This window comes from Saccopteryx leptura, chromosome 12 (assembly GCF_036850995.1).
Source record: "Saccopteryx leptura isolate mSacLep1 chromosome 12, mSacLep1_pri_phased_curated, whole genome shotgun sequence".
In the NCBI taxonomy this organism is placed as follows: domain Eukaryota; kingdom Metazoa; phylum Chordata; class Mammalia; order Chiroptera; family Emballonuridae; genus Saccopteryx; species Saccopteryx leptura.
In genome coordinates this window covers 9,383,122-9,408,988 of record NC_089514.1, presented here as the reverse complement: position 1 = coordinate 9,408,988, position 25,867 = coordinate 9,383,122, and the positions used below count along the sequence as shown (strand labels likewise).

Here is a 25,867-nt window from a genome sequence, read left to right as displayed (position 1 = left end):
GTCACGTGCGCGCCCAGGGACAGTGGTGCTCCTCCCTCAGTCACGTGCTTCCCAGGGACAGCGGTGCTCCTCCCTCAGTCCCGTGCGCGCCCAGGGACAGTGGTGCCCCTCCCTCAGTCACGTGCACTGATTACGGTGCTCCCTCTGTGCAAGCCTCTGTGCAGAACTGTGACAGTGTGGAAGGGAGGGGCCGAGGAGAGGAGGGGGGAGGGAAGGAAGGGAGAAACGAAGGAAGAGAGTTGTGTTTGTTCACAAGCCGGGAGTCTGCGCATCAGGCCTGTGCCTTCCATGCCCATTCCGACCTAGTTCCTGCCCCTGGGGAGACCGAGGCTGCGCGCACAGGCGCCTCGCTGTCACGGCCCCAGCCTCTCACTTTTACTTGCCCATGACCCGCTCTTGGACTCTGAGCGACTCTCCCACGCGCCCTGATCTGATCATGACAGGGAGGGTTCTTACTGTTGGTGACCCGTTGTTGCCATGCGCCACAACCCATCCAGCCTTTCCGCCCTAGAACCCTCCGTTTTCACACACTGATTTCTGTACTTCACACATTTTTTTAAGGTAGGAGAAACATAGAAATTCTGCTGTTTTACAAACAGAAAACAGTTAGGAAACGCTAAAAATCTTGCCCAGGCCTCCATGGCCACCGGAAGGGCTGGGTCTGGAGTCCGAGCCTTCTGTACCCCCCAGCCCAGCTTCTTGACCACACGGACGGTGACAGGACACGTGCATTTCCAGCCCCGGCTTCCTCCTGGGAGAGCTATTCCTGGTGTGGCCTCCTGTCCCCTCAAACTGTCCTTGCAGCGGGGGAGAAGAGGGGCTGAAATAGTTTCACGCTGTCTCTTTTCTTTGCTAGAAGGAATATATTAAAGAGGTGTCTTTGTTTCATGCCTGATTTTTATTTTCTCCATGGGGGACACGATACCATCACCACAGAGATAACAAATACAATGAATTATTTCTGCTTCAAGGCAGTCATTGTGCAACTTACAGTGTTAGTTTAGCCAGCAGAGTTGTCTCAGAATACATGCAGGGAAGCGGCGTGTTAGAAAGCGCTGGATTCCTGGACACGTAAGCGTACAAGTACTTTTCACAGACACGAGCTTGTTTAATAGCTGAGCGGGAGCTCAGAAGTCATCGTGTTCACCTCCCTCACTTAGCCGCTGAGGTCACCGAGGCACGGGAAGGTGCAGTGACCTCGTGGTTGGTAAGAAAGGGCGGGAGTGTGTGTAATTTTTACCGCGTTTCCTTATTGAATTGCAGATGGGCAAACATGTCAGAATAAAAACCCTTTGGGGTTTCGAGCCTCATGACTTTATGAGCCCAGCACCGTGGATGTGACTTTCTTGGTAAAGGCCGTGATGTCAGCGTCCTCCCTGGCGTCCTGAGTTTGAAAACCTTCCCCACTCGGAATGACCTTATGGGCTTCTCAGCCTGATGTTTCTCCTGCCAGCCTTGACCGGCCTTCGGGGTCCCTCTCCAGATGTAGCCTCGCCTTTTCTGGATGAATTCTTCTTGCTGCATGGCTCTCATCTGCAGCTCAGGTGCTTCATCCGTGCTGGAGTGTCACACTTCCATTCCGTGTCTCTTTCCTCATCTCAGCAGGATGCATTTTTCCCTTGGACTCTAGTAGAGCAAGAGTCCCAGAGGACTGTAGGGCAGGGGGCCCCAAACTTTTTACACAGGGGGCCAGTTCACTGTCCCTCAGACCGTTGGAGGGCCGGACTATAAAAAAAACTAGGAACAAATCCCTATGCACACTGCACATATCTTATTTTAAAGTAAAAAAACAAAACAGGAACAAATACAATATTTAAAATAAAGAACAAGTAAATTTAAATCAACAAACTGACCAGTATTTTAATGGGAACTATGCTCCTCTCACTGACCACCAATGAAAGAGGTGCCCCTTCCGGAAGTGCGGCGAGGGCCGGATAAATGGCCTCAGGGGGCCGCATGTGGCCCGCGGGCCGTAGTTTGGGGACCCCTGCCGTAGGGTCATGTTTTTAAAAATCTGAATGTGAGTGCCTTTGGCAGTGGCCTAGCCGGCCTCATACATATGTGCTTACCTGCTTCGTCCATGCAGGTGTTGGGGCTGAGACTTCCTTTTGTGACCTCAGTGTCTAGGACAGTATTTCAGTGGCCCCAAGTACAGCGAAGACTTGAAGCTGTCAAGGACATAGGCAAAACCTCCCGCGTGTCCGGGTGGGCCTAACTCATGATATTTGGAGACTAACGTTCTAACCTCGTGAACACTAGAGCTTCTCCCGTCTCTGTATGGGTTTCACACTTTACGTCGTCTAGGTGATGATGCTTTGCTCACCAAGAGCTGGTGTGAATTAGTGACGGCCCATCGGATGGAAGCTTGGAGAGCAAACGGTGTGGGCCCCACAGCAGGGTGGGCAGAGCAGGCTGGGCCAGGAGAAAGGTTTAAAGATAATCCAGGCTCACACGTCTCAAGCGGATATTTTCTTAAAGTGATCAAATGAGCCGGAAGTCATAGTGGACCATAGCTTCCCCTGTATTTTCTTCGGTGCTACCGGATTCCTGGGCCAGGAGGGGGGCAAGGGGAGCAGAGAAGCTTTAATAAGTAAGGTGAGCCTTTTTGTGGACATGGGTTAGAAGACTTATTTTGAGATGTGGTGTGGACCACCCAATAATTAGTATTTTGTGCATCTCTACTGTCTTGAGTAGGTAGGAGAACAAAAGAGTATGAATCTGAATAAGGTATCTATTCTGTCCTTTTGGGAGAAATATTTAAAATTTCCATTGTCTAATGTTTTAAAATGAATCAATGACCTGTTGCTTCAAGGATTAGATGCTATTTTGAGGCTCCTTCCAAACGGCTCATTTCAACAAAATTTAAATTTAGTTCTTTGATGCTGGATAAGACATTTGGGGTTGTCAGTATGGTTTAGCTTTGGGGTTTATACTTTAATTGAATTTTTGTCTGTGTGACAGACAGAGAGAGACGCACAGAGAGGGACAGATAGGGACAGACAGACAGGATGGGAGAGAGATGAGAAGCGCCTTATTTGTTCATTGATTGCTTTCTCATATGTGCCTTGACCTAGGGGCTACAGCAGAGTCAGTGACCACTTGCTCAAGCCAGCGACCTTGGGCTTCAAGCCAGTGACCCCTTGCTCAAGCCAGTGAGCCCATGCCCAAGGCGGCGACCTTGAGGTTTCAAACCTGAGTCCTCTGTGTCCCAGTCCAACGCTCTATCCACTGTGTCACCACCTCGTCAGGCTTTATTTGAATTTTTATAAGTTTGAAATCTTTTGTTAAGAAAATTTAGATGAATTTAATATAGGAAAAACCACAGGAAAAATTACTAAGTGCCTTCTGAATCGGTTTCTTTGACAGAGAGTATGATACTGCGTCTATTTTTTTTTTAAAGGAGCCAGGTTCAAAATGGGCAAATACTGTTCTGAAGTGGACTTTGACATAAGAAGTCCATGGGTTCCGGAGCTGGCTTGGCTCTTTACAAACTGTATGGGTAGGATGAGTCCTATAGCTTGTCTACGTCTTGGTTTTCTTAGCTACAAAGAGGAATAATAGTAACAGTACTTTACCATTGAGTTGTTGGGGAAATTAAACACAGTAGCACTTGGAAAATGCTGAATAGGTGCCTGACATACAGCAAATTCTCACTACGTATGAGTCCCTGTTAATAATTATAAATACTGATGCAGAATCTCAAAGGTACCTGTGGCGACTTGACAGAGGCATTCTAGAGTTAGAAGAGTAAAAATGTAAGATCAGACAGGAAATTTTCAAAAAGAAGAGTGTTAAATTTGCCTTTTCAGAATATTTGTTATACAGTAACAGTAAAGGACAATGTTGCAATTATTAAAAAAGAAAGTTTAATGCACCAATTAAAAAGTACAAAATTGACTAAAGGATGGCAAGTTGGAGACTAATTGGTGTCAGAAAAAGCCTAACTGAACTTGAGGCCAACATTTCATTGTTTTCATTGGTAAAACAAAAGATTTGTTTGAAAAGTGAGTAAAGTTAAAAAGAACAGGAAGCGTACTTTATCATATATTTGCCAAAACTCGTCATGCCTAAAATCATGTGCTAATTCGTAGACAGCGCCAGGAGAGTCGTGTGGGGCTTCTGCTCTGCTTTGCTTCTGGCGTGATCGTACGTGCTCAGACAGGCGCCTTTACAGAGAGTGTCCTTTTTAGGAAAATGTGTTCCAGTGCACCAACCATTTTCCTAGGGATCTTTCTGAATCATTTGCTTTGCAAATCATTTTCTTCAGAAACATCTGTCACGTCAGTCTTCTTGTCAGTGTTCTTCTCTTCACAGTTACCTGGACTGACGGCCAGGCGGTCACTGCGCGCTGTCCTTGCACGTGACCAGGGCAGTCTCCAGCACCACTGTGACTGCATTAAACCTTGCATCATTCACAAGATTTGCAGTTTCCCCTCTGCAGTCAATTGATGTTTGTTTGCAACAATCCCAGTCGATGAGAGATGAACTAATAATATGAAATGTTTCGTAGGGGCAATTCATCTACTGTTAATTATGAAGCAGATTTGAGTGGAGACAATGGTATAAGTGGCCAGTTCCTTTCCAAGCGAATGTCTTTGTGCTAGGCTTTGGCTCTTCTGTGGCTACAGTTGGGATCATTAGACTTCTCTAAGTAGGACGGATCCACGCCTTCCCCAATTATATGTGTAAACATTTGGAACCGGCTAACCTGAACTCAGACCCCTTGTGCTCATGTGGTGTTTCAAAGCAGTGGGGAGAGACAGGATGGATTAGTGACAAACTGGTACTGGGAACTGGCCAGCCATTTTGCAGGGAAAACAAAACAAAACAAAACAAAACAGATTTCCTAGCCTACATACCTTGTGTCACAATACATTTCAGCTGAAGAAGAGATTTTAATATAAAACAATGAAGTCACAAAAACACAGGAGGTAAGAAGAGATGGATACGTAGCTACGGCGAGAGGACAGGCCGTTCTAAGTCAGTTGACCAGAAGCATAGAAACCACGTCACGTGTGTGTTTGGAGGTAATGATCCTGGGGGCAGAGTTTCAGGTGGCACGGGAGCGTCTTCTTCCTCCTCCTCCTCTCCCATCTGTTCTGTATACTTTCCTACAAATAATGTATGTAATTTATCAAAAGGGACTGTAATGGGCCCTGGCCGGTTGGCTCAGTGGTAGAGCATCGGCCTGGCGTGCAGAAGTCCCGGGTTCGATTCCCGGTCAGGGCACACAGGAGAAGCACCCATATGCTTCTCCACCCCTCCCCCTCTCCTTCCTCTCTGTCTCTCTCTTCCTCTCCTGCAGCGAGGCTCCATTGGAGCAAAGATGGCCCGGGTGCTGGGGATGGCTCCTTGGCCTCTGCCCCAGGCGCTGGAGTGGCTCTGGTCGCAACAGTGATGCCCCAGAGGGGCAGAGCATCGCCCCCTGGTGGGCGTGCCGGGTGGATCCCGGTCGGGCGCATGCGGGAGTCTGTCTGACTGTCTCTCCCCGTTTCCAGCTTCAGAAAAATACCAAAAAAAGAAAAAAAAAAAGAAAAAAAAAAAAGGGACTGTAATGGAAAATGCCGATACAAAAACAACTATAACTATATCAGAAATGCTGGTCAGGCAAACACAAGGGCAATTCTATATATCAGGAAAATTAATGGCTCTTTATTTCCCACAGGAAGCCAATTACTCAAGGGCAATGAACATGTGTTTACGGGGCTTGTTTGCATTTCAGTTCAGATAGATGAACACTCAAGTCCTTCACAGGATTCTTTGCATACATGTGTGCAGCTAGTTTATGGACCCTGCCCCCTGTCCGTCTCAGTGTCTCCTCTCTGAAAGGCGGCCACACCATGCAAGTTATTGATCTCTGAGTCATTTTCTCTCCTTTTCATGAGTGACTTCATAATTGCTAAACCTGGTGACCCGTCTACCTACAGCTGGTGACCCCTTTACCTACAGCCTGCTGGGCTGCTCTGCAGAGTTGGACAGTGATACCATTTCCTCCTTAGAGCCTTCTCATCTTTGGCTTCTCCTTTGCTATTGGACACGGTCCCTGTCCTCTCAGACCTGTCTTTTCCACTCTGCCTTGTGGCTTCTTGTTCCTTTTTCTGTCTCTTGGCTGTTGGTGTTCTGACTTCATGCTTTCCTGGGCAGCCTCATCAAACTACCACCTGACTTCCACGTGCTTCTGAGTTTGTACCTTTCTGTCTGGCCTCTCTTTCCGGGTTCACATGTCTCGCTCAGTACCCCACAGGCCTCTCCAGTTCCATATGCATGAGTGAAACCCCTCTCCTCCTGTGGGTCTGGTCTCAGGGGAGGATGTTCCCCAGTGCCCAGGCCAGGGACCCCAGAGACGACCCTGGCTCTCTGTTTCCTTTACTCACCGTGTTCAGTTCGTCACCAAGACCTGACAATGGCATCTCCCAGATATATCTCTTTCACTACCCACACTGCTGGCACCTGCTTAACACCCTTCTTTCCTCTCAGACCATTAAAACGACCTACCAATAGTCTCCTTGTATTAACATTCCTCTTTAATTGTTAGTACTATCATTAAAAACAAGTTATAAGTGTTCCTAGCAAAGTTATAGCAAAAAAGTGGGAAAAAATCCAAATACAGTGGTACCTTTAGATATGAATTTAATTTGTTCTGTAACTGAGCTCGTAAGTCAGTCAACTCATATATCAAACTGCCGATACTGGACCCATGCGCCAACGCGCCAACTAGTGGCAGCTTCCAAATCATAACTCATATCTTGGAACTTCGCTCAAATCTCAAGCAAAAATACAGACCGAGTTGCAGCTCGTATCTTAAAAAATTGTATGTTGGTATGTTCGTATCTCAAGGTACCACTGTATTCATCGGTGATGGATGGATAAATAAATGTAGCATATCCTTACAGTGGAAGGAATATTCTTTAGCAATCCAAAGAACCACAACATAGGTGAACCTTGAAAATATCTATATCATGCTAAGTAAAAGAAACCAGCCCAGAAGGCCATATATTATTTGATTCAATTCCTATGAAATGTCCAGAATAGGTGAATCTGTGGGGACAGATTGTATTAGTGTTTGCCCAGGGCTAGGGGTGCGATGGGTAGTGTGGGGAAGTGGATATATTTGTTAGAATATGTATTATATTCTTTGTGATCTCAGCACCCCACTTATGCCTGGCATGTGTACAGTTGATGACCACCATATAGACTCACAGGAAGATACAGAAACATTCCAACGACTCCCAGGTACGCTTCAGCCAGCTTTCACCAATGGTGACATTTTCTGTAACTGTCATACAGTATCAAACCTAGGAAATCAGCATTGGTCTGCCTTCTATTTTTATTTCTTATTTTTATTTTTCTTTAGTGAGAGAGAGAGAGAGAGAGAGAGAGAGACAGACAGACAGACAGGAAGGGAGAGAGATGAGAAGCATCAACTCGTAGCTGTGGCACCTTAGTTGTTCATTGATTGCTGTCTCCTATGTGCCTTGACCAGGGGGCTCTAACCAAACCTTGCTCAAGCCAATGACCTTGGGCTGAAGCCAGTGACCTTGGGCTTCAAGCCAGTGACCATGGGGTCATGTCTATGATCCTATGCTCAAGCCAGCATCTTTGGGTTTCGAACCTGGGTCGTTAGCATCCCAGGCTGATGCTCTATTCATTGTGCCACCACCTGGTCAGGCTACCTGCCTTCTATTTTTAGGATGAATCAGTGGATCTTTTGATTGAGAGGATAAGTCTTGAAATTTTGGACTTTTAGAAAGGGTCATGGCAGATACTATAGACAGAATTAGGGATATGACAGGGAGATGTGGGTAAGTAAACTGGTTAAGTTTCAGGTTAGATATTCAGGTGGCCCGATCAGTGAGCTCTAGCCCATCTGGGAACTCGGAAGCTGCATAAAGGAGGTTGAGCAGATGAGAATGTAATGGGAGCTGTTACAGGTTCTTAAGCTGCGCTTGACTTATAAAAAGCAGTGTTTGAGGAATACCAATCTCATGGTTGTATGCTGGATAGAGGGAGGGGGGAAATAGGGAAGAATACAGGTCCTCCATCAACTGGGCTGAGTTTCGTTTGTGATGGAGAGCATGTTTCATGTGTAACAGAGTGAGCTTGCGATGACGAAGGGGCATCCAGGGAGAGATCAGGGTCAGCGGCCAGGTCTGAGGAATTTCAGCTGAAGGGGAGGATGGAAGCCTGAACAGTGGATTTGGTACCCTCGGTTCAGGGGTCAGTACTTGGCAATCAGAGGAAAGCTCTGAGGGAGTGAAGGCCCAGGGAGGGGAGCACTGGGTTTGGGGCTTCACTGCAGAACCACAGGCCCAGGACAAGTGGATTCTGTGGGAGGAGTGACGTTCAAGGAGTTCTCAGAAGAGGCGCTCTCAGTACTATCGGAGACAGTAGAGCAGTGGTAGTCAACCTGGTCCCTACCGCCCACTAGTGAGCGTTCCAGCTTTCATGGTGGGCGGTAGCAGAGCAACCAAAGTATAAATAAAAAGATAGATTTAACTATAGTAAGTTGTTTTATAAAGATTTATTCTGCCAAACTTAGCGAAAATCTGACATAAAGTACTTAGTAAGTAATTATTATTACATGCTGTAACTCTGCTTTATAAATTTTATAAAGTAAAGTTACTGCCCTACTTTATAAATCACCATGACTGTGGAACCGGTGGGCGGTTAGAAAATGTTACTACTAACAGAGATACAGAAGTGGGCGGTCGGTATAAAAAGGTTGACTCCCCGGCAGTAGAAGGACGAGAAGAGAGCCTTTGATAACTGGAAGGAACACGTCAGGGAGGCAGGTGGAAGAAGGAGTGGGCTATGGTCAGGGTTGCATGTCTTTTCTTTTCCTTCTCTTTAAAAGAGATGCACAGAGAGGGTTGAAGGTAGGGGGTGGTGCCAAGGTGATAATCTTAAATTCCACATTCATGGTCAATGGGGAGCTCTGAGAAGGTAGAGGAATAATCCAGACTATAAGTAAACTGAGTCGATGGAGTATTTGAGAAGAGAAATAATTACAACCTGAATATAAGTTGGGAATAAATGGAGATTTTTATTTTTAAAAGAACATTTAATGAAGCCCAGCGACATGAGCTTTGCAGTAGTTTCCTAATGCTCTGTGGGGGGTTCAGAGGGGGTGAAGGGTGAGGCGGTCAGTGGAGGTGGAGCTGCAGCGGCCACCGCAGCAAGGCCAACTCAGCCGTTTAGCAATCAAGCCGCTACTTTCTCTCTCCGAGCCACCGTTTCCTAGCCGGAAATATTGCGATAGTACCTCCTTGCTTTGAAACAACAGGCTGTTTCAAAACATCAAACTAGATTGCATAAGAAAGTATTCAGTTGTTAAGAGGTTCTTGCCCGTTGTACTAGGGGGTCCGTAATGGGCTGAATGGAAGGCGAGTGGAATAGGATCTGAATCCGGGATTAGAGCTGCATCTGACAGGAGAAGCAATTAGGAGTAACTCTGGGGGAAGGTCGGCCATCAAAGACCTAACAGAAGAACACTCTCCCTGTGTGTACTTAGCAAATACTTGTTGATGGACAGGCTGCTGGTAACTAATTACAATGCAATGCGCAAAGCCCGTTTCTTGGAAGGAGGGTGGCTCATACAGGAAGAGAAGAGCAGGGGAGTGTGAGGAATCTCCTTCCCTGCAGATGTTTAAAGCAATGTGGACGCTCAGCGGTCTAAAGATAATCCGGGAGAAGCCCGTGCCCGAAGGCAGGAGAATATGTTAGATCAGGGGTCCCCAAACTTTTTAGACAGGGGGCCAGTTCACTGTCCCTCAGACCATTGGAGGGCCAGACTATAAAAAAAACTATGAACAAATCCCTATGCACACTGCACATATCTTATTTTAAAGTAAAAAAACAAAAAGGGAACAAATACAATATTTAAAATAAAGAACAAGTAAATTTAAATCAACAAACTGACCAGTATTTCAATGGGAACTATGCTCCTCTCACTGACCACCAATGAAAGAGGTGCCCCTTCCGGAAGTGCAGCGGGGGGCCGGATAAATGGCCTCAGGGGGCCGCATGTGGCCCGCGGGCCGTAGTTTGGGGACCCCTGTGTTAGATAGCTTTAAAGGACATCACTATTTCTGTTTCTCTCATCGTGTCGTGTGGACAGACCTGTAGTGTGCTCCTTTTCCACCCTCACCCAGCTGTGAAGTGAGCTGCCTTTTCTTGGGACTAGCGTCACGTGAAACATTGCAGTGGGACCCCGAACTGTGTAATTTTTTTTTCAATACCCCTAACAATTGCGTAAGTCGGCCAAAGGAGTTCTCTCTCAGTACCCTGGAGCAGCCGGAGGAAGGTAGGGTCTCTGAGGCTGTGTAGTCTATCAAAAACAACTTTTCTCGCATACTGTGGACATTTGGGCTGTGTGATCGTCAAATCTGAGGATAAACAGAAAAGGTACTTGTTCCCAGCGGCTGCTGGTCCGAAGGGATTTCTACAGAGTCAGCATACACGTGTCCCAGCTTTCCTCCTGGTTTCCTTCGCACCCCCACCTCCTGCCACTGCGGGGGGCTCTGTGTGCCACGTAGGTGTGACCCGCTCTCAAAACTGTGATAAACACGCCGCCCGTCTCCCTCCCTCAGCTGTCGGTTGGGGCCCGTGACAGCGAATTCCACCTCTAACAGTAAGGAAGTTTGTCTGCTCTCAGTGTAACTTCATGAATATTATTTCAGTTGTACTTACTGTTTTTATTCTCCTTGAGATTTTAGGGTGCCTGGGTAAAGCACTTTGGGTACTAAAAAGCAATTCATCAATCAGTTACCTACATGAGAGTCATTAAAATTTATTTTATTATATTACATTGTTTTCGTTGAAAGCACTGAAGAGCTATGTATAATGAGAATATTGACCTGTAGATGGGGCAGACCCAACCACTGGCCTGTGCCCATGGCTCAGTCATTTTTAATTCTGACCAATGGATTTGGCCTGAAATGGGACGAACTCGCTGCCTGTGCCACTGCCCAGCCCCGACCAGTAAAGACCAGGCCCCTCCATTCTGAACCGTCAGGCTGAATGAAGCTGGGCCCCTGCTGCCAACCTTTAAAACAGTCTTTTCATACCAAAGTTTAAAAACACAAAACAAAACCCCCCACCATTTTTAGTGTGTTTATTCAAATGAGTTGTTGGAATAGTCAACCCTTCTGATTTATGTGTAATATAGATAGTTCTTTTCTTCCTCTTCCTCTTCCTCTTCCTCTTCTTCTTCTTCCTCCTCCTCCTCCTCCTCCTCCTCCTCCTCCTCCTCCTCTTTCTTTTCTAAGTGAGAGGAGGGGAGATAGAGAGACAGATTCCCGCATGTACCCTGACTAGGATCCACCCAGCAACCCCCATCTGGGGCTATGCTCACAACTGAGCTATTTTTAGCACCTGAGGTAGAGGCTCCAGGATGCCATCCTCAGTGCCTGGGACCTATGCATTCAAATCAATAGAGCCATGGCTGCAGGAGAGAGAGAGAGAGAGAGAGAGTAGGGGGAAGGGTAGAGAAGCAGATGGTCACCTCTCCTGTGTGCCCTGACCAGGAATCGAACCCAAGACATCCACATGCCAGGCTGATGCTCTACCACTGAGCCAACTGGCCAGGACCAGTATTTCTTAAACAATTAAAATTTACAATGAAACACTGTCCTCTTGATCCAGGTTGCTCTCAAAATGATGAATATCAAATTTTAAGAAGTCAAACCCTTTTACCTGTGTTCCTCTGTGCCCTATGTCTCAACTGTGTATGCTTTTTTTTTTTTTTACAAATGGAGCTTTTTGTTTTTAAAATGTTTAATTTCTTACTTAAAGATAAATGTCTTGGTAGCTAGAATTTTTGTGTTTCTCTCAAGACTGCTTTCTGAGCCCTACTGCAGTGTCATATGGAAAATGTTACCCACAAATAAACTGATGTCACCCACTAGCTTTCAGAAGCCGTGATTTATGCTAATACCGATAGGATGATTTTTATTTAGTACAGGTGTTTGCATGTCAGTTGCTTTAGATTTTTTTTTTTTTTGCATTTGTTAAAAATAGGCTTGGAAATGACTGCAACCATAAAACAAGGGTAAATGTACAGCCCTGGTGAGCCCAGGGCAGGGGCTCAGCACTCCAGCTTGCTGGCACCGCGTTCTGAGCAAATACAATGGCAGATGTTAAGGACTCGGGTGTCAGAGTTGGGTGGACTTCAGTGAAAAAATGAAGTTTGATGCAGCATCCTGCGTCAGTGGAATGGACATTCAGACAGTACATGTATATGTACTTACTTTTGCAAATAAGTGACCTAATGTGACATTTTGATTTTTTAAAAGGTAAAAAAAATCGTTTCTATCAAAATTACCATGGTAATTTTCTAAACCTAACATGTTCAACTCTCAGAAAAATCATTTGTGATGCATGCACTTTATACATTCATAAATTACACACTTTATGCATTATTTCTATCGAAAAAATGCACCATGTACCAAGCCAAGGTGAGATTTGCTGAGTACTTACTAAGTTCCAGACACTGTTCTAGGTCCTAGGGCAGGGGTCTGGAACCATTTTGGCTGAGAGAGCCATGAATGCCAGATATTTTAAAATGTAATTCTGTGAGAGCCATACAATATGTTTAACACTAAATACAAGTAAATGTGTGCATTTTATGTAAGACTAACACTTTTAAAGTACAATAAGTCTCTGAATTCTTTTTAATAACGTTGTTATGCTGTTGCTAACCAATGATGAATAAAGTACTTCTTACCATTAATGTGACTTCTGGTGTTGCATGGTTTTGCTGATGGCTTTGTAGTCTGGTTGATACATGGTGAGGTTAAGCTTCATGCAGGCATTGAGACTTCCCATCCCTTCGTGATCGTAGGTTGGTCTTAACATTCTTTAGATGTGATAAAGACTGCTCACATGCATACGTAGAGCCAAACATTGTCAGTACAGCAATACTCACATGCTGCAGTGTGTGGTATGTGACGGGAAGCATGTTCCAAGTTTTGACAATCAGCTGGTCCGTGGGTTGAAGTTTTTCCATTTCTCCCCACTTGTGTTTGCTTGCCAGCTCTGCTTGCCGTTGTGCAAGTCTTTCCAAATCTTCATTCAGTGACTTGAACTTATTCACCCACATGTCTGAAGCCTTCAGATCAGCAGCTTGTAGCTCAAAATCTCTGACGGAGACACCGGGGATGTAACTCAGGTCGGCGCTGTCCACTGCACACCCTTGTGGATGGGTGATGAACTTAAAAAGACGAGTGTGCTCATGAAATTCTCCAAAGCGCGCTTTGAATGACTACAGGAGATTAGATGTGAAGCCCGCTAGCTGCTGGAGATCAAGATGTTGAGCAGGGTCACTTGCTGTGCATGCATCTTTAAACTCTCCCAGTTTTTCAGAGTGTAGTAAACGACCTGTTTCAATGTCGGCAATGAAGAGTTCCAGCTTGTTTTCAAATGCAAACACTGCTTGTTGAAGGGATAAGGCTGTATTTCCAATGCCTTGCATTTTCATATTGAGCTGGTTCATATGTTCAGTCATGTTCACGAGATAGTAGAACTTCAGGAGCCACTCAGTGGAGCCACTCAGTGTTAGCTAACTCAGGATGCTCGACGTTTTTCATTTCAAGAAAAGTTCGGATTTCGCTCAGACAAGCCGCAAAATGGCTGAGCACCTTCCCTCTTGACAACCAACGCACATTGCTGTGCAGAAGCAGACCAGGATAATTATTCCCAACTTCATCCAGCAGTGTTTTAAATTGGCGATCATTTAAAGCTCGGGCAACAATAAAGTTGACCACCCGAATGACCAGTGACATCACCTCACCAAGCTACTCACCACACATCTGAGCACAAAGCGCCTCCTGATGTAGGATGCAGTGAAAAGTTAGGATGGGTGTCTCTTCATGTTCATGAAGAAGCGCTACAAATCCTCTGTTTTTCCCCACCATGCACAGAGCACCATCAGTACACACCGAAATAAGTTTATCTATCAGTAGATTTTTTCTTTAGCAAACTCAGTGAAAGACTTGAATAAATCCTCTCCTCTTGTTGTCTCTTTCATAGGCAAAACAGCAAGACTTTCCTCACGTAGTGTGTCACCGACAGCATACCTTGCAATCACGCTGAACTGGGATAAACGGCTTATGTGTATTGACTCATCCAAAGCGAGAGAAAAGAATGGTGCTGCATTTATGTCCTTCACTTGTGTTGCCTCAATTTGATCTGCCATCACGATGGTACAATTGTGAACAGTTCTTGCCGACAGAGGCATGTCTTTTATTCATTTGATTATCTTGTCTTTATCTGAAAAGTCGTCAAAAATTTTATTGGCAACATCAAGCATGAATGTTTTGGCATACTCCCCATCTGTGAATGGCTTTCCGTTTCTCACAATTGCTAAAGCACCAGCAAAGCTAGCTGAATTCCAGTCACCTTGTTGGGTCCAAACACGGAGTTGCTGCTGACTAGCTTGCACTCTGCATAGTAGCTCTTGACATGCTTTCTTCCTGCTGTCCCCCACTAGATATTTCGATGCAAATGTAGTATGGCATGTGTTGAAGTGCTGCTTTATATTTGACCATTTCATCGATGCAAGTTTATCATTGCATATTAGACACACTGCAGATCCTGCTCTGTCTACAAAAGTGAATTCCTCTGCCCATTCCTGCTAAAAAGTATGATATTCCTCATCTTTTTTTCTTTTAGCCATCTTCTTTGTCAAAAGGGTTTCTGCAATTAGCTAGCTGACTACTTGATTAAAAGGAGGGAAGTTTACTTCCTGACCTCACAATGACCTGTGTATGTTACACATTATCCAATAAAAATTTGGTGTTGTCCTGGAGGATAGCTGTGATTTGCTCCAGCCACCTGCAACCATGAACATGAGTGGTAGAAAATGAATGGATTGTAATACATAGAATGTTTTATATTTTTAACATTATTTTTTTTATTAAAGATTTGTCTGTGAGCCAGATGCAGCCATCAAAAGAACCACATCTGGCTTGTGAGCCATGGGTTCCCGACCCCTGTCCTAGGGGCACCATGGTAACCAGGATAAACACAGCCCTGCCCTCGTGAGGCAGACATTCTGGTAGGGGCAGTCCCAAGGAAATGGATTTCAGACACCAGTAACGCAGTGCAGGAAAATCAGTCAGGGGACAGGGAGAGAGTGCCTGTGCTTTCGTTATGACTAAAATCTCTTTTTTCCATATAGTGAAGCGGAAAGATAGTATGTTTTATTATTTGAGACCGATTCCTTGTTTGAGTAGGTAAAATAATTGTTTGGTTACATAATATAATTTAGTTTATTACTATTACTATTATTTAGGTGTTACAGTTTTCAAATGAAAAACATGTTTCAGTTTTAGGAAAAAAGCCCAAGTCACTTTTGAGAAGTTTTCCTAATAAATAAAGTTGATGACAATCTATAGTGATCATTAAAAACATTTTATACCAGAAGAAGTTTCTGTATTATTTTCAGTGTATCTTTGAGTTGATTCTTATTTTTGTGTTACATCATCAACCATTATTAAATGTCTGCTCTCTTGAATAGACTCTACTCTCTGTGACATCTACTAGCCTGTGACTCTACTAGCCTGTGACATCTCTGAGAGCAGAGGCTTGTCATTCATTTCCGCATCCCTAGAGTCTAAGAGAATTGGAACACGAGGATGTTCAACACATGGTTGTGACATTGATTTGGATCAATGCAGACGTCTCCTCCTGTTCCCAGTTTCCTGTCCCTGGGTTCCCTGCCTCTCTGCTCCCCCACTTCTGTATACCCACTCCACCTGGATCTGCCTCCCACTCGCCCTTTTGTTCCCCCGTTGGCAGCCCTGTGGGTTTCTACCCTCAGCCCCTTGTCAGTTTCCAGCCCTGAGTAAGTCAGTCTCTGGCTTTTCTCGGATCTATTGATACAATGGAACTAGAAACTGTTGCTAGAATTAATCATCAAACTACCCCGACTTTGGTGTTTCTCCTTTCACGCTGCCCTTCCTCCGCTCATTCTGGTTTTATTTACTTGCTTTTGGTTGATTTCCTAACTCCTTCGCAACAGTTAGTTCTTGCGATTTCACTCAAGTCCTGACCTCTTCTCCCCTCAAACTGGGCCGAAGGTGGCGCTCCTGCTGGGCCGCGCAGGTCAGCACGAGTCTGGTCCAGGGCAACCTCTGCTCCCCTGCTTCCCGGTTTAGTTAAAAAATCCTTTTTACTTTCACTCATCGTTTGTCTTTCGGCTCTTTCTCAGAAGAAGACACGCCTGCTTTGAGGACAGACTCAGACTTGCGCCCTTGACCTCCAGGACTCTGCTGCTTCTCCCTGCATCCCTTTCTCTCCGGCAGTTCTGCACGGTCCCCTGTGCCCTCTCGGCCTCTGCCACCCGGGTCCCCTCCTCAGGCGCTTTCCCGCCTCTGGTCTGTGCGTCCGATTCCCTTTGCCGTGGCCCCTGTGCTCTATCCACCCCTAGACATCCCCCCTGCCGCTGGGACCCGTGCTCACCGGCTAACTGACATGTGTCCTCAGGCCTCAAGTCAGAGGTCACTGTCCTGGAAGAGGTCTTCTGTGACCCCTCTTATCCTTGCTCCTGGCCTCTTTGACTCTTCTGCACAGCACGAAGCACCGTGCACAATGACATCTTTGTTGTGGGCGTCTTCCATGGTCCTCCCACCGGACTGGAAGCCTCGTGAGGACAGGGGCCGGGTCTGTGACACCCACAGCCGTACCCTCGGCTTCGCGCCTGCCGTGTCACGGGTGTCCCAAAGACAGCTGATCGTGGATTGCACCCTCTCTTGCATCCCTCTTTCCCGAGGGACCTTGTAGCCTCAGAAGCATCTCAACCGCACCTTCTACTTTTTTGGTGGTCGCTGCCGCCTCCTGCCCGTCGTTCGACTCTGCCCGGTTCTCCTTGGTTTCCTGATATCAGACCGCCTTGTTTTCCTTCCCCGCCAGACTTAGAAACGACACTGATGGCGCTGTGGTCTCTTAACTACAAATTTGGGATGATGCTGAACGGCAGCATCTGTAAACAATTCATCTTTTGGCCCCAGGAGCAATGCTGGGAGCTTAATGAACCCATGCGAAGTTCTTAAAAAAGGGGGTAACGGTGTTTTGTCCGTGATGTAGCACTGGTTTTGTTGTTCATTTGACAGATACTTTTAAAAAAAGTATAGCACCATACTCCAGGCACCATTCTGGACATTAGGCTATGCTGATTAAGACGGGGGACAGCGGCCCTGTCCTTGTGGAGCCCACGTGCTGGAGGCAGAGCCAGATGACACACAGGTGCACAGCTCTGCAGGGACCTCAGGTTTAGTGCGTGCCCTGCCGTGAACCAAGCAGGAGGCTGGGAGTTGGGTGGAGCTGCTGTAGGCACGTGACTGGGGAAGGCTTCTGGGAGGCGAGGGGCCAGGACGTGGGGAAGACCTCCGCTGGAGGACTAGGGGGTAAGGGCCAGATCTGCTCAGAGAGTAGAACTCACATATTCACATACACACAAAGGGAAACTAGGGATGACGTACCTGTTCGCTCACTCAACGGGGAATCCTTTCACAGTGTGTTCATAGGTCAGCTCCTCACGTTGCAAACTTGAGGTATCTAGGAATTTTACTTGTCGATTGCACCTTAATAAAGCCGGGGTGGGTGGGTAAAGGCCCCGAGGGGACAAGGGGCTTGGTGTATTGGGAAGATACATAGCCCCCCTGGCTGGATGTGAATGGGCAGGCTTGGCAGGGAGTGCCACGCCCTCATGCAGTGCGCCCTGCCTGCCTCGGCGAGGGGGTTAGAGCGTGTCCTGGGAGTGGTGGGAAACCATCGAATGGCTTCCAACAGGGAAACGACGTGACCCAATGTGGGTTTTAAAGAATTGCTGTGGCTACTGCGGCGGGTGGGCGGTGATCTGGAAAACGGCTGGACTAGGCACCGGGGGACAGGAAGAGGGACTGCTGTCAAAGTGTAGGTGAGAGACGGCAATGCCAGTGACGGGCTGTGGCAACGGGGTGGAATCGGAAAGGTGTAAGGATTTGTAGAAGCCAGCAACCACGGACCCCGGTGATGGGGCGCGTGTCGGGGCTGCGGCGAGGGAGGAAGCAAGCGAGGACGGCCCCTGGAATGCTGGCTTTAGTACCGAGGAGGAGGTAGCAGCACAGGTGAGGGGAGGCGAGGGAGGGGGAGCAGTGTGCGGGCGGGCGGGGGAGGGGACCGGTTCGGATCTGTTTCACCTGAGAGGCCGACAGGGCATCCACCTGTCCACGTGGAGTGGCCTGGGGCTCGGAGGCGGGGGCGGGGGGCCCCGGACTGCAGAGAGACTGTCGGCATTCGGAGCGGGATGGGCTCACTGATATGGAGAGAGGAAAGAGGGGTTCTCATCTAAACCTTGAGGCCTTCCAGCGTCCGGAGGTCAGGAAGCTCCGACGCAGGAAACGGGGGGGAAGAAGCCAGGGGATGAGTAAGAGGAAGGTGGGGAGGTAGCCCCGTGGCTGCCGGGAGGGGCAGGTTTCCGAGGTCAGCGGGGTCGTGCGCTGCTGAGGGCTGCACGTGAGGATGGAGGGGGAGCGGATGTCTGTCTGAGGGTCTTATACATTCTGTAACATTTCCTCTTTCACGTATTTATTCCTCGTCATTGATGGAAATAAAGCATTATGGGTTTTTCAACCTTTTTCTTCCATCTATAGACATAGCACATATAAGCACTGTCTTGAACAAACCATTACTTTCTGCCCACCCTGTTATTTCTTTCTTTCTTTTTTTTTTTTTGGTATTTTTCTGAAGTTGGAAACAGGGAGGCAGTCAGACAGACTCCCACATGCGCCCGACCGGGATCCACCTGGCATGTCCACCAGGGGGCGATGCTCTGCCCATCTGGGTCGTTGCTCTGTTGCAACCAGAGCCATTCTAGCGCCTGAGGCAGAGGCCATACAGCCATCCCCAGCGCCCAGGCCAACTTTGCTCCAATGGAGCCTTGGCTGTGGGAGGGGAAGAGAGAGACAGCGAGGAAGGAGAGGGGGAGGGGTGGAGAAGCAGATGGGCACCTTTCCTGTGTGCCCTGGTCGGGAATCGAACCCAGGACTCCTGCATGTCAGGCCAATGCTCTACCACTGAACCAGCCAGCCAGGGCCTCTTTAGAGCAGTGGTTCTCAAAGTTTTTGAAGTTGGGGCACATTTAAAATCCTATAAATAATTATAGGTGCAGTATATATAAATTTCTGAGAAATATGTTATAATAAGTCAAATATTAAAGAAAAAATATAAAGTCCAAGCATGTTTTATGGTAATTAAATGAAATAAATATGACAAAATTAAATTTATTCTGACATTAAAAAAATTTTATGTTACATTTTTTGTTACGCTTTTTAGAATTTGTAAAAAAGAAGGGTTAAAAAAATAAAAAACTGACAAAAATTATCTTTTTATATATATATAGATACATTCTTAGTAAGATTTAGTAAATTCGGCAGGTCCTGGCATGAATGAGTTTTTTCATTCTTGTTTTTATGAGAAACATGAGCCTTATGTGTCCTAGCGATTTCTTCAATGTTTGGGCATATATTTGAAAGGCAAACTCTCATTTCCTCATCAATACATTGAAAAATTCCTCTCTTTTTACTCTTAATTGCGTTGTGTGCAGAAAACCCCCACCATACATATCATCTTAACTTTACACCAAACAAAGGATAGAAGAAACTTGCCTCCAGTCTTTCTGGGGAACATGGGGGGTAGTGTAAACAATCCAGCACCACAGCTTAACAGCCTTTTGCAACCTAATCAGGTAAGTGAGGTAGGGAGTTGGGCAGACTGTCAGCTTATAGCCAATTCCCCACACCTCTGTCCCCCAAAAATCTAAACTCCAAAAACCCTGTTCATTATTTGGTCCCCAACAGGCACATATTTCTCTGGAATACCATAGGACGCACCTGGAAATCTTCTAGGGCACACCAGTGTGCCCTGGCACACACTTTGAGAACCGCTGCTTTAGAGGGTCACACGTCAGCCCACTCCTATTTAGAACAATGCCAAGCTTTCTGTTCTAGGTCTAGTCCCTTCATAATCTGGCCGAGTCGTTCCTTCTTCCCCCCACTCCTCTTCGTCTTGAACCCTTAGCTCCGTTTAGGTCAGTTTCTCCCCTTATTCCTCCTCACATTCCTGGTACTGTTGCAGGCAAAACCGACATGGTCTGTACCACAAGGGAGCCTATTTTCTCAGTTAGTGCAGTCATACAGGTATGTTCAGTGACAAAACGAGGCCAATACTACGGAGGCAAGAGACGAGAGAGGCTGCGGCTTGGGAAGGTGCAGTGGAGACCGGAGGGGCCGGGAGAAACGGGACCTCTTTCAGGAGAGGAAGTCGGCAGGATTTGGGGACGGGCTGGAGACAAGGGTGGAGCGGGAGCGAGAGGTATTGCGGAGGGCTCCTGGGTTGCTCGCTCGCCTTGGCCGCTGGACCCCTCATCGAGAAGGCATCCTGGGCAGAAAGCAAGGCTTGAGGGAGGCATGGGTCAGTTCTGTCCATGTGGAATTTGAATGCTTATCTCATGCCTGCTTTTCCTGCAGGAAGCCTTCCCTGAATATTCTACCCTTTGCTAATTGTTCTGACTCATATGGATTAAATATTAGCAATTTCATACGCTTCATCCTAATACTGTCAGTAACTTCCATCGACACTTCACGTTCCTCTCTCTGGTTCTCATTGCAGTGTGCGCGTCCTAAGTTAGAACATAAACCCATGTGGACACAAAATGTGTGACCACTGTTTTGGTTATACAACTGGTAACACATGTCCCAGGATGATGTTATATCATAGTACACATTTGGATTCCTAGTGTCACTAGGAATTCTTTTTTTGAGACACAGCCTAGTTTCTTATGAGTTCATTAACAATCTACAGAGATTCAATAGGTAACAAGTGTCTTCCAGGGTAACAGGGATGAATGAGTTAATTGACAGAACGTGATTAATATGTTGCCTCTCTGAAACTCCTTTCTAATCAAAGTCATGGAACCCCTACTGCATACCGAACTGAATAATATTTAACTGACCTTCCAGGTGAAGCACAGGACAACAAACCCTTAAGAATTTTCCTAGTCTTAAATTTGGCTTCTTGTGAGTTTTTTTCTTTAAAACATTACAAAATATCGTTTAAATTTGCATCTGTAATAGAATTTGATAGCCCTCTACATACTTCCAATTGGCCTCAGCGATTTCGGCATTGGAAAATTGTGGTTTTATTTTCCCAGCTGTTTCAATGTAATATATTTGAAGACAGAGGCACTGTCCTGTAAGTTTATAGCCTAAATAAATCTATTTTAAAGGTGTGCTGGTCCGAGGCCAGGTGGCATAATGGGATGACATATGAGCTATTCACATTCAGAAAACTGGCACTAACTTCATGTTGGGGTGCCAGGAAAATGACTTTAGAGGTGTCAATTTGCCGGAGTCCTTAGCAGGCATCCGAGAACATCACAGAACTGTTGTAAGGTCTAACATAATGTATCCTCTGTAAATTATCCTGCCACGTTAGCCACCTAAGGTACAAAAGGGCAGTTTGAATGACTTCACTAGGCATTCCAGAATCTTGTTTTAGTAAGTAATGAGAAGTACAAGCCTGTCTAAGAGAAGACCAGCCTCGTCGAAAGGATTGTAATGGGACTGGGAGTTGAAATTTAAGCTTTTCTGTCCTCCGGTCTTTTTCCTGCTCATCAGTTATTTCACAGATATTTACTTAAGCCCCTCTTTCTGACTGTATCGTTTTAGGCATGAAATTTTATACTAAGACTAGTTACCTTTCCTCTTCCTGGCTCCAAGTCTTATAAATGCCAATAATAGTATTCCAAAGAGCTGTTATGAAATGCATATTGGTATTCAAAAAAACAAACAAAACAAACAAACAAAAAACTATGATAACCCTGTCTGGAGTTCTTGCAAAATCATCTCACAAGAATCCCAAGGTGCCTAATTGGACCGCTTATCTGAGGATCTTTTACTTTTTCTCATTTGCATTTGCCAAGAATGTCTAGTCATTATGCACTCAGTTTCCATTTGAGTAGCTTTTTGAATTACTTAAAAGGCCATCACCATTAATTCATATTAAATACCCGAACCTAAGGTTTCCCTGTGGTGGTAACACACTGCAGGCTAACCAGATACAGTACCTCACTTAATTTGAGGAAGCGAAAATGCTCGGAGGTGCCAGTCAGACTTTGATTTTCATTGTGAAAGTTTATTTCAGTAACTCACAGACTTGCCCTCTGTTGATCTGACCTGTTCAGCTCCTTTCCTTTTGCATTTAGCATCCGTCCTTTGCACGGAGTGATCTGGTTACCGATTTGTTCTGAGGAGACTGGAGCCAGGAGGGCAGCGGCGGTGGGTGGTCCTGGGCGGCGGTGGGCGGTCCTGGGTGGCGGTGGGCGGTGGTGGGTGGTCCTGGGTGGCGGTGGGCGGTCCTGGGTGGCGGTGGGCGTTCCTGGGCGGAGGTGGGCGGTCCTGCGCGGTGTGCCCTCTTGCTCCACCCTAGAGGAGGGGCCTGTCTGTGGCATTTCTAAGGACTCCGTCCAGGGCACTGTGCTCCGGGCTGCTACCCAGCTCTCTTGTTCGTGAAGATGCCGCGGTCAGCGGGGCCTCCTCTGTGCAGTGCAGGGTGCTGACAGACAGGCCGACAGTTTTACCCGACCTCTCTGAACCCCAGTGTCCTCTTCTTTACCTCTCACTGTTAGGGTCTCAGGATCCTTCTCTCCGTAAGAGTCTGTGGTGGACCCTTGTCCCCACCGTAGCCCCCGGTTCCAGGCTACGGCTTGTGTGGCCCTGCCGACTGCGTACACACCGCCCTTTGATGGCTCGTGAAGTCAGTCTGTGATGAGATGGGAGGCGACCAGGGGACAAACTGGGCTTCTTGAACTGAGGAAGGGATTTCAAGTTAAAGATACTTTCATTATCTCTTGGTAGTAAAAATTCATTATCAGGTCTTTCTGAAGTACCTACCATGTGCCTTTTACGTGCTGGAGTCTGGGTATGCTGTGGTGACCCGCAAAGAAGACAGTGCCATAACAAAGCATCTGTCCTCGTGGGGAGGAGGACAGGGCACACACCCCAGCAGCCAGGAGTGCAGACTGTGGTCGCTAGTGGGAATGCAGGAGCAGGGGAACCGGCGGGGGGAGGGGACTCGGGGAAGAAAGCCTTTCTGAAGAGAGGTCACCCGAGGTCAGCCTCGGAGCTGCTCCATGCAGACGAGCAGGCAGAGCAGCGAGGCTGCCATCGTCCCCGAGATGGGGAACAGGAAATGCAGAGGGCTCACAGGAGGCAGAAAGAGGCCACGGCGACTTGGGGGACGACAGGAGATGGGGTTGGTTGAGCGGGCAGATCACAGAGGAGCCCTTGTTTCAAAGTTCAGGTTTTATTCAAAATGATGATTCTTGAAGTAGGACATTTTTTTATGAGCCCGTTATCTCTTAGACCAAATGAAAGATGGCAGCCCCAACCTTGACCAGCCAACCTGCATTCGTCATCCGGAGTCGCGGGGAGCAGAAGCCAGCAGCGTGTTGAAAAAGCACTTTATTGTGTTCAGAGGCCCAAGACTGCTCAGCTCCCAGCCATTTATCACTTGAAAGCAGAGGAGTGGAAAAGTTTAAAAGGCTGCAGCAATAACATTTGAGAAAATGAATAATTTAAAGCTAATGAAATCATGAATTATGAATTGTAAAAAAAGAAAAAGAAAAAAGAATCCTCACTTGTGATTAGAGATTCGTAATTTTCATTTTATAGCAAAGTACAGTTGGCGGGCCCACCTTCCTGACTCACTTCATCTAAGCACAATTAGGCCCGACACATTAGTGCCTTGATGTGCTGACTTATGACCGGCTTCTTGCGTCGAAACCATTAAATTTTAATGTATGCAGCTTAAGTGTAAGTGGTCACAGATGATTCATAACCCGGCTCCTTGCTTTTGGTGAAAATGATTGTCAGCCAGAGAATTGTCCCCAATGGCCACACTTATCTTCGTAGTTGATTTCCTAAACATTTCTGTGTCCAAGGGAGACCGGGCATAAACACTGTGCAGCTGATGGGTAAAGCACAATGATAATTGCTCTGAAACCGCAAGACGTTTGATGATGATAAAGTAGAACGCTGTTCCTCTTGACATTTTCTTTCTTCCTCCCTGGTGCCAGGAGGGTACAAGTGATATGAGCTGCTCTTTAAGAATGGAGTTAGCCAACCTTGATTATTTTTTTTTCCCTTTAAGGAGTGTATGCCAAGAGTTGCCCACAGTATTATGACCTCATCACTTAGCTGTCGGGCATAGAGGCAGGATGAGCCAGCCGGCTTGCCTGCCCGAAGCTGCAGACGGCAGCTTAACCCAATAAAAACAGGATTGTGGCTTTGGAGTAGAAGGCTCACCAGCCTGGTAATGACTTGAATGCTCAGCTGACCCAAACACCCTCCAGATACTGAGGCGCAGCGGCCCGACGTGCCACCAGCAGAGTGTCCTCGTGTCACGGTGCAGGCCATCCAGACACGTGGTCTGGCCCTGTCCCTTCAGAGCTTGGAGTTCCAATGGCCTTCAGAATAAATTCCTGGTTGGTTACCTGTCATGGCTCATGAGTCCCTTCATGACCTGGCTTCTGTGTGTCCAGACCTTTTACTGTCACTTGTCACCGGTGACTTATGCTTCTACCATTCTGTCTTAGTTGCAGCTCCCAGAAGAAGGAGGCATGCTCCCCCTTGTCCTCACACCTGCCTTGTCCTCGGTCCTTGTCCCCTGGCCTGTAGCTAGCTCCTCTGCCTAGGATTCCCATTGCCTGCCCCAGCTGAGTGACTCCTGTGGTCCTTTGCCACTCGAATAGGGTCTGAGGCCTTTCCTGCCTCTCTCCCTGAGTTGCACCCCTTCCCCCACCCCCTTGTGTCCTTCACACCCTGCATGGGTTGCAGTGTGTTACAGAGATCAGCATTTGCTAACCCATTGTGCTGCGGGCTCCTTGAGGATTACAGTCTGTGTTCGGCGCCCCGGCTGTTAGCATGGAGTCTGCACGCGGCACCTGCTCAGGGCCGCCTGGATTGATGGGTGTGTGTCTCTCTTGGCTCTGAGATGACACAGAGGAGTGGATTGTCTCCACAGCAGCCCAGCTGTCAGACTGGATTACTCTTGGTGCTAACACTATAACACACCGACTTCAGTCTCCACATCGCAATCTGACGGCTGCCTTTCTGGAATGAAGACATTTCTACAATCTCTGTACTTCCCGAACGAAGGAGCATGGTCCAAACTTGTTGTAACTCTGCAAAAGCCTCACAAGACTCATTCGTGACCTATTATGAAAGGAGGCACACCTGGGGGAAGGCTTGGTTCAGGCGCTCCGAGAACTGCGTTCATCCGACCGACCGAGGCCAGATAAACGGGGCTGCTGCCTCACTCTCCCGCCCCCTTCCTGCTCGCCGTGGTTCAGTCTGCCGCATCAAATCAAGTGCTAGTATTTTAGGACTGGGAGATAAATCTGATACTCCTGGCCCTTCTGTACCTAAAACCACCGCGGAGAGATAGATGTTTCTTTTTTTCAGCCTCTCTCGGGGGAGGCTCCCACCGTCCTCAATTACGCGTTCCATTATCTCACCAGCCTGCTCCTCAGAAAGGCCTTCTCCCTTAATGTCTAACTTGAATCTCTCCTGTTGCAATTTAAGTGCATTTCCATTGGTCCCGGCCTCAGTGGGAATAAACACCCGGTAACTCACCAGCACCGGCCCATCACTGCTCCGCGGGGGGGGGGGGGGGGGGGGGTCTGACGCCCCCCAGGTGTCTTTTTCTTTCTCGTGCTAAATGGACCCCGCTTGGCTTTTTTCTCCTCCCTTTGGCTTTTTTCTCCTCCCGCCGTTTTCTGGGAACTCTTCCTCTGAAGACTTCTATTGCAGCAAATACCAGGCAACAT

The 25,867-nt window shown here is 47.1% G+C and overlaps 1 protein-coding gene across 2 annotated transcripts in view; it reads left to right on the top strand.

Moving 5' to 3' along the window:
• Positions 1-25,867, top strand: part of BBS9 (Bardet-Biedl syndrome 9) — a 384,264-nt gene that overhangs the window by 326,057 nt on the left and 32,340 nt on the right. The window lies entirely within an intron of this gene.